Source organism: Plectropomus leopardus, chromosome 13 (assembly GCF_026936395.1).
Source record: "Plectropomus leopardus strain MGB_pleo_1.0 chromosome 13, ASM2693639v1, whole genome shotgun sequence".
Classification (NCBI taxonomy): domain Eukaryota; kingdom Metazoa; phylum Chordata; class Actinopteri; order Perciformes; family Serranidae; genus Plectropomus; species Plectropomus leopardus.
Genome location: NC_142188.1, coordinates 18780678 through 18790516, shown reverse-complemented (window position 1 = coordinate 18790516; position 9839 = coordinate 18780678).

Genomic DNA, 9839 nt, shown 5'->3' with positions numbered 1-9839 from the left:
GTAGTTTTCAGCTGTTTTTGGAACATGTGACTTTTTGACATTTTTGCCATACTATAGCCTTGCTTTTTGGGTCAGTTTTTGGACATGCCAAAATATAGTGTTTTTGTCCATTTTTGCAACGTTCTGTGCTATGGCGTGTCTTGGCAGGTTATTTAATGCAGTTTTAATGTGTTTTCAGCTGTTTTTGGGACATGTGACTTTTTGACATTTTTGCCATACTATAGCCTTGCTTTTTGGGTCATTTTTTGGACATGCCAAAATATAGTGTTTTTGTCCGTTTTTGCAACGTCCTGAGCTATGGCGTGTTTAGGCCTGCGATTTAATGCAGTTTTAAAGTGTTTTCAGCTGTTTTTGGGACATGGCATTTTTTGACTTTTTTGCCATACTATAGCCTTGCTTGTTGGGTCATTTTTTCAACATGCCAAAATATTGTGTTTTTGTCAGTTTTTGCAACGTTCTATGCTATGGCGAGTTTAGACACGCTATTTAACACAGTTTTAAGTTGTTTTCAGCTGTTTTGAGGACATGGCATTTTTTGACATTTTTGCCATACTATAGCCTTGCTTTTTGGGTCAGTTTTTCGACATGCCAAAAAATGGCGTTTTTGTCCGTTTTTGCAACATTCTATGCTATGGCGTGTCTTGGCATGCTACTTAACGCAGTATTAAGGTGTTTTCAGCTGTTTTTGGGACATGTCATTTTTTCACATTTTTGCCATACTATAGCCTTGCTTTTTGGGTGAATTTTTCGACTTGCAAAAAAATGGCATTGTTGTCCGTTTTTGCAACATTCTATGCTATAGCGTGTCTTGGCATGCTATTTAATGCAGTTTTAAGCTTTTTTCAGCTGTTTTTGGGACATGTCATTTGTTCACATTTTTGCCATACTATAGCCTTGCTTTTTGGGTCATTTTTTTCAACATGCCAAAATGTGGTGTTTTTGTCCATTTTTGCAACGTTCTGTGCTATGGCGTGTCTTGGCAGGTTATTTAATGCAGTTTTAAGTTGTTTTCAGCTGTTTTTGGGACATGTGACTTTTTGACATTTTTGCCATACTATAGCCTTGCTTTTTGGGTCATTTTTTGGACATGCCAAAATATAGTGTTTTTGTCCGTTTTTGCAACGTCCTGAGCTATGGCGTGTTTAGGCCTGCGATTTAATGCAGTTTTAAAGTGTTTTCAGCTGTTTTTGGGACATGGCATTTTTTGACATTTTTGCCATACTATAGCCTTGCTTTTTGGGTCAGTTTTTCGACATGCCAAAAAATGGCGTTTTTGTCCGTTTTTGCAACATTCTATGCTATGGCGTGTCTTGGCACGCTACTTAACGTAGTTTTAAGGTGTTTTCAGCTGTTTTTGGGACATGGCATTTTTTCACATTTTTGCCATACTATAGCCTTGCTTTTTGGGTGAATTTTTGGACATGCTAAAATATGGTGTTTTTGTCAGTTTTTGCAACGTTCTTTGCTATGGCGTGTTTAGGCACGCTATTTAATGCAGTTTTAAAGTGTTTTCAGCTGTTTTTGGGACATGTCATTTTTTGACTTTTTTGCCATACTATAGCCTTGCTTTTTGGGTCATTTTTTCAACATGCCAAAATATCGTATTTTTGTCAGTTTTTGCAACGTTCTATGCTATGGCGTGTTTAGACATGCTATTTAACACAGTTTTAAGTTGTTTTCAGCTGTTTTTGGGACATGGCATTTTTTGACATTTTTGCCATACTATAGCCTTGCTTTTTGGGTCAGTTTTTCAACATGCTAAAATATGGTGTTTTTGTCCGTTTTTTGCAACATTCTATGCTATGGCGTGTCTTGGCACGCTACTTAACGTAGTTTTAAGGTGTTTTCAGCTGTTTTTGGGACATGGCATTTTTTCACATTTTTGCCATACTATAGCCTTGCTTTTTGGGTGAATTTTTGGACATGCTAAAATATGGTGTTTTTGTCAGTTTTTGCAACGTTCTTTGCTATGGCGTGTTTAGGCACGCTATTTAATGCAGTTTTAAAGTGTTTTCAGCTGTTTTTGGGACATGTCATTTTTTGACTTTTTTGCCATACTATAGCCTTGCTTTTTGGGTCATTTTTTCAACATGCCAAAATATCGTATTTTTGTCAGTTTTTGCAACGTTCTATGCTATGGCGTGTTTAGACATGCTATTTAACACAGTTTTAAGTTGTTTTCAGCTGTTTTTGGGACATGGCATTTTTTGACATTTTTGCCATACTATAGCCTTGCTTTTTGGGTCAGTTTTTCAACATGCTAAAATATGGTGTTTTTGTCCGTTTTTTGCAACGTTCTGAGCTATGGCGTGTTTAGGCACACTATTTAAGGCAGTTTTAAGGTGTTTTCAGCTGTTTTTGGGACATGTCATTTTTTCACATTTTTGCCATACTATAGCCTTGCTTTTTGGGTCATTTTTTCAACATGCCAAAATATTGTGTTTTTGTCAGTTTTTGCAACGTTCTATGCTATGGCGAGTTTAGACACGCTATTTAACACAGTTTTAAGTTGTTTTCAGCTGTTTTGAGGACATGGCATTTTTTGACATTTTTGCCATACTATAGCCTTGCTTTTTGGGTCAGTTTTTCGACGTGCCAAAAAATGGCGTTTTTGTCCGTTTTTGCAACATTCTATGCTATGGCGTGTCTTGGCACGCTACTTAACGCAGTTTTAAGGTGTTTTCAGTTGTTTTTGGGACATGTCATTTTTTCACATTTTTGCCATACTATAGCCTTGCTTTTTGGGTGAATTTTTGGACATGCTAAAATATGGTGTTTTTGTCCGTGTTTTGCAACGTTCTGAGCTATGGCGTGTTTAGGCACGCTATTTAAGGCAGTTTTAAGGTGTTTTCAGCTGTTTTTGGGACATGTGACTTTTGACATTTTTGCCATACTATAGCCTTGCTTTTTGGTTCATTTTTTCAACATGCCAAAATATCGTGTTTTTGTCAGTTTTTGCAACGTTCTATGCTATGGCGTGTTTAGACATGCTATTTAACACAGTTTTAAGTTGTTTTCAGCTGTTTTTGGGACATGGCATTTTTTGACATTTTTGCCATACTATAGCCTTGCTTTTTGGGTCAGTTTTTCGACATGCCAAAATATAGTGTTTTTGTCCATTTTTGCAACGTTCTGTGCTATGGCGAGTCTTGGCACGCTATGTAATGCAGTCTTCATGTAGTTTTCAGCTGTTTTTGGAACATGTGACTTTTTGACATTTTTGCCATACTATAGCCTTGCTTTTTGGGTCAGTTTTTCAACATGCCAAAATATAGTGTTTTTGTCCGTTTTTTGCAATGTTCTGAGCTATGGCATGTTTAGGCACACTATTTAATGCAGTTTTAAGGTGTTTTCAGCTGTTTTTGGGACATGTCATTTTTTCACATTTTTGCCATACTATAGCCTTGCTTTTTGGGTCATTTTTTCAACATGCCAAAATATCGGGTTTTTGTCAGTTTTTGCAACGTTCTGTGCTATGGCGTGTTTAGGCACACTATGTAATGCAGTTTTAAGGTGTTTTCAGCTGTTTTTGGGACATGTGACTTTTTGACATTTTTGCCATACTATAGCCTTGCTTTTTGGATCAGTTTTTCAACATGCTAAAATATGGTGTTTTTGTCCGTTTTTTGCAACGTTCTGAGCTATGGCGTGTTTAGGCACACTATTTAAGGCAGTTTTAAGGTGTTTTCAGCTGTTTTTGGGACATGGCATTTTTTCACATTTTTGCCATACTATAGCCTTGCTTTTTGGATCATTTTTTCAACATGCCGAAATATCGTGTTTTTGTCAGTTTTTGCAACGTTCTGTGGTATGGCGTGTTTAGGCACACTATGTAATGCAGTTTTAAGGTGTTTTCAGCTGTTTTTGGGACATGTGACTTTTTGACATTTTTGCCATACTATAGCCTTGCTTTTTGGGTCAGTTTTTCAACATGCCAAAATATTGTGTTTTTGTCAGTTTTTGCAACGTTCTATGCTATGGCGTGTTTAGACACGCTATTTAACACAGTTTTAAGTTGTTTTCAGCTGTTTTGAGGACATGTGACTTTTTGACATTTTTGCCATACTATAGCCTTGCTTTTTGGGTCAGTTTTTCAACATGCTAAAATATGGTGTTTTTGTCCATTTTTGCAACGTTCTGTGCTATGGCGTGTCTTGGCACGCTATTTAATGCAGTCTTAATGTAGTTTTCAGCTGTTTTTGGAACATGTGACTTTTTGACATTTTGCCATACTATAGCCTTGCTTTTGGGTCAGTTTTTCAACATGCCGAAATATCGTGTTTTTGTCAGTTTTTGCAACGTTCTGTGCTATGGCGTGTTTAGGCACACTATGTAATACAGTTTTAAGGTGTTTTCAGCTGTTTTTGGGACATGGCATTTTTTGACATTTTTGCCATACTATAGCCTTGCTTTTTGGGTCAGTTTTTCGACATGCCAAAATATGGTGTTTTTGTCCATTTTTGCAACGTTCTGTGCTATGGCGTGTCTTGGCACGGTATTTAATGCAGTCTTAATGTAGTTTTCAGCTGTTTTTGGAACATGTGACTTTTTGACATTTTTGCCATACTATAGCCTTGCTTTTTGGGTCAGTTTTTGGACATGCCAAAATATAGTGTTTTTGTCCGTTTTTTGCAACGTTCTGAGCTATGGCATGTTTAGGCACACTATTTAATGCAGTTTTAAGGTGTTTTAAGCTGTTTTTGGGACATGTCATTTTTTCACATTTTTGCCATACTATAGCCTTGCTTTTTGGGTCATTTTTTCAACATGCCAAAATATCGTGTTTTTGTCAGTTTTTGCAACGTTCTGTGCTATGGCGTGTTTAGGCACACTATGTAATACAGTTTTAAGGTGTTTTCAGCTGTTTTTGGGACATGTGACTTTTTGACATTTTTGCCATACTATAGCCTTGCTTTTTGGGTCAGTTTTTCAACATGCTAAAATATGGTGTTTTTGTCCGTTTTTTGCAACGTTCTGAGCTATAGCGTGTTTAGGCACACTATTTAAGGCAGTTTTAAGGTGTTTTCAGCTGTTTTTGGGACATGGCATTTTTTCACATTTTTGCCATACTATAGCCTTGCTTTTTGGGTCAGTTTTTCAACATGCCAAAATATTGTGTTTTTGTCAGTTTTTGCAACGTTCTATGCTATGGCGAGTTTAGACACGCTATTTAACACAGTTTTAAGTTGTTTTCAGCTGTTTTGAGGACATGGCATTTTTTGACATTTTTGCCATACTATAGCCTTCCTTTTTGGGTCAGTTTTTCGACATGCCAAAAAATGGCGTTTTTGTCCGTTTTTGCAACATTCTATGCTATGGCGTGTCTTGGCACGCTATTTAACGCAGTTTTAAGGTGTTTTCAGCTGTTTTTGGGACATGTCACTTTTTGACATTTTTGCCATACTATAGCCTTGCTTTTTGGTTCATTTTTTCAACATGCCAAAATCTCGTGTTTTTGTCAGTTTGTGCAACGTTCTATGCTATGGCGTGTTTAGACATGCTATTTAACACAGTTTTAAGTTGTTTTCAGCTGTTTTTGGGACATGGCATTTTTTGACATTTTTGCCATACTATAGCCTTGCTTTTTGGCTCAGTTTTTCAACATGCCAAAATATAGTGTTTTTGTCCGTTTTTTGCAACGTTCTGAGCTATGGCGTGTTTAGGCACACTATTTAATGCAGTTTTAAGGTGTTTTAAGCTGTTTTTGGGACATGTCATTTTTTTACATTTTTGCCATACTATAGCCTTGCTTTTTGGGTCATTTTTTCAACATGCCAAAATATCGGGTTTTTGTCAGTTTTTGCAACGTTCTGTGCTTTGGCGAGTCTTGGCACGCTATTTCATGCAGTCTTAATGTAGTTTTCAGCTGTTTTTGGGACATGTGACTTTTTGACATTTTTGCCATACTATAGCCTTGCTTTTTGGGTCAGTTTTTGGACATGCCAAAATATAGTGTTTTTGTCCGTTTTTTGCAACGTTCTGAGCTATGGCATGTTTAGGCACACTATTTAATGCAGTTTTAAGGTGTTTTCAGCTGTTTTTGGGACATGTCATTTTTTCACATTTTTGCCATACTATAGCCTTGCTTTTTGGGTCAGTTTTTCAACATGCTAAAATATGGTGTTTTTGTAAGTTTTTTGCAACGTTCTGAGCTATGGCGTGTTTAGGCACACTATTTAAGGCAGTTTTAAGGTGTTTTCAGCTGTTTTTGGGACATGTCATTTTCTCACATTTTTGCCATACTATAGCCTTGCTTTTTGGGTCAGTTTTTCAACATGCCAAAATATGGTGTTTTTGTCAGTTTTTGCAACGTTCTATGCTATGGCGTGTTTAGACACGCTATTTAACACAGTTTTAAGTTGTTTTCAGCTGTTTTGAGGACATGGCATTTTTTCACATTTTTGCCATACTATAGCCTTGCTTTGTGGGTGAATTTTTCGACATGCAAAAAAATGGCATTTTTGTCCGTTTTGCAACATTCTATGCTATGGCGTGTCTTGGCACGCTATTTAACGCAGTTTTAAGGTGTTTTCAGTTGTTTTTGGGACATGTCATTTTTTCACATTTTTGCCATACTATAGCCTTGCTTTTTTGGTCATTTTTTCAACATGCCAAAATATGGTGTTTTTGTCCATTTTTGCAACGTTCTGTGCTATGGCGTGTCTTGGCACGCTATTTAATGCAGTTTTAATGTAGTTTTCAGCTGTTTTTGGGACATGTGACTTTTTGACATTTTTGCCATACTATAGCCTTGCTTTTTGGGTCATTTTTTCGACATGCCAAAAAATGGCGTTTTTGTCCATTTTTGCAACGTTCTGTGCTATGGCGTGTTTAGGCACACTATGTAATGCAGTTTTAAGGTGTTTTCAGCTGTTTTGAGGACATGGCATTTTTTGACATTTTTGCCATACTATAGCCTTGCTTTTTTGGTCATTTTTTCAACATGCCAAAATATCGGGTTTTTGTCAGTTTTTGCAACGTTCTGTGCTATGGCGAGTCTTGGCACGCTATTTAATGCAGTTTTAATGTAGTTTTCAGCTGTTTTTGGGACATGTGACTTTTTGACATTTTTGCCATACTATAGCCTTGCTTTTTGGGTCAGTTTTTGGACATGCCAAAATATAGTGTTTTTGTAAGTTTTTTGCAACGTTCTGAGCTATGGCGTGTTTAGGCACACTATTTAAGGCAGTTTTAAGGTGTTTTCAGCTGTTTTTGGGACATGGCATTTTTTCACATTTTTGCCATACTATAGCCTTGCTTTTTGGTTCATTTTTTCAACATGCCAAAATATTGTGTTTTTGTCAGTTTTTGCAACGTTCTATGCTATGGCGAGTTTAGACACGCTATTTAACACAGTTTTAAGTTGTTTTCAGCTGTTTTGAGGACATGGCATTTTTTGACATTTTTGCCATACTATAGCCTTGCTTTTTGGGTCAGTTTTTCGACATGCCAAAATATCGTGTTTTTGTAAGTTTTTGCAACGTTCTGTGCTATGGCGTGTTTAGGCACACTATTTAATGCAGTTTTAAGGTGTTTTCAGCTGTTTTTGGGACATGGCATTTTTTGACATTTTTGCCATACTATAGCCTTGCTTTGTGGGTGAATTTTTCGACATGCAAAAAAATGGCATTTTTGTCCGTTTTGCAACATTCTATGCTATGGCGTGTCTTGGCACGCTATTTAACGCAGTTTTAAGGTGTTTTCAGTTGTTTTTGGGACATGTCATTTTTTCACATTTTTGCCATACTATAGCCTTGCTTTTTGGATCATTTTTTCAACATGCCGAAATATCGTGTTTTTGTCAGTTTTTGCAACGTCCTGTGCTATGGCGTGTCTTGGCACGCTATTTAATGCAGTTTTAATGTAGTTTTCAGCTGTTTTGAGGACATGGCATTTTTTGACATTTTTGCCATACTATAGCTTTGCTTTTTGGGTCAGTTTTTCGACATGTCAAAAAATGGCGTTTTTGTCAGTTTTTGCAACATTCTATGCTATAGCGTGTCTTGGCACGCTATTTAACGCAGTTTTAAGGTGTTTTCAGCTGTTTTTGGGACATGGCATTTTTTCACATTTTTGCCATACTATAGCCTTGCTTTTTGGATCATTTTTTCAACATGCCGAAATATCGTGTTTTTGTCAGTTTTTGCAACGTCCTATGCTATGGCGTGTTTCGACACGCTATTTAACACAGTTTAAAGTTGTTTTCAGCTATTTTTGGGACATGTCATTTTTTCACATTTTTGCCATACTATAGCCTTGCTTTTTTGGTCATTTTTTCAACATGCCAAAATATGGTGTTTTTGTCCATTTTTGCAACGTTCTGTGCTATGGCGTGTCTTGGCACGCTATTTAATGCAGTTTTAATGTAGTTTTCAGCTGTTTTTGGGACATGTGACCTTTTGACATTTTTGCCATACTATAGCCTTGCTTTTTGGGTCAGTTTTTCGACATGCCAAAAAATGGCGTTTTTGTCAGTTTTTGCAACATTCTATGCTATAGCGTGTCTTGGCACGCTATTTAACGCAGTTTTAAGGTGTTTTCAGTTGTTTTTGGGACATGGCATTTTTTCACATTTTTGCCATACTATAGCCTTGCTTTTTGGATCATTTTTTCAACATGCCGAAATATCGTGTTTTTGTCAGTTTTTGCAACGTCCTATGCTATGGCATGTTTCGACACGCTATTTAACACAGTTTAAAGTTGTTTTCAGCTATTTTTGGGACATGTCATTTTTTCACATTTTTGCCATACTATAGCCTTGCTTTTTGGGTCATTTTTTCAACATGCCAAAATATGGTGTTTTTGTCCATTTTTGCAACGTTCTGTGCTATGGCGTGTCTTGGCACGCTATTTAATTCAGTTTTAATGTAGTTTTCAGCTGTTTTTGGGACATGTGACCTTTTGACATTTTTGCCATACTATAGCCTTGCTTTTTGGGTCATTTTTTCGACATGCCAAAAAATGGCGTTTTTGTCCATTTTTGCAACGTTCTGTGCTATGGCGTGTCTTGGCACGCTATTTAACGCAGTTTTAAGGTGTTTTTGGGTAAGTTGTTTTTGGGACATGGCATTTTTTCACATTTTTGCCATACTATAGCCTTGCTTTTTGGATCATTTTTTCAACATGCCGAAATATCGTGTTTTTGTCAGTTTTTGCAACGTCCTATGCTATGGCGTGTTTAGACACGCTATTTAACACAGTTTAAAGTTGTTTTCAGCTATTTTTGGGACATGTCATTTTTTCACATTTTTGCCATACTATAGCCTTGCTTTTTTGGTCATTTTTTCAACATGCCAAAATATGGTGTTTTTGTCCATTTTTGCAACGTTCTGTGCTATGGCGTGTCTTGGCATGCTATTTAATGCAGTTTTAATGTAGTTTTCAGCTGTTTTTGGGACATGTGACTTTTTGACATTTTTGCCATACTATAGCCTTCCTTTTTGGGTCATTTTTTCAACATGCCAAAATATCGTGTTTTTGTCAGTTTTTGCAACGTTCTGTGCTATGGCGTGTTTAGGCACACTATGTAATGCAGTTTTAAGGTGTTTTCAGCTGTTTTTGGGACATGTAATTTTTTTGACATTTTTGCCATACTATAGCCTTGCTTTTTGGGTCATTTTTTCAACATGCCAAAAAATGGCATTTTTGTCCGTTTTGCAACATTCTATGCTATAGCGTGTCTTGGCACGCTATTTAACGCAGTTTTAAGGTGTTTTCAGTTGTTTTTGGGACATGTCATATTTTCACATTTTTGCCATACTATAGCCTTGCTTTTTGGGTCATTTTTTCAACATGCCAAAATATTGTGTTTTTGTCAGTTTTTGCAACGTTCTATGCTA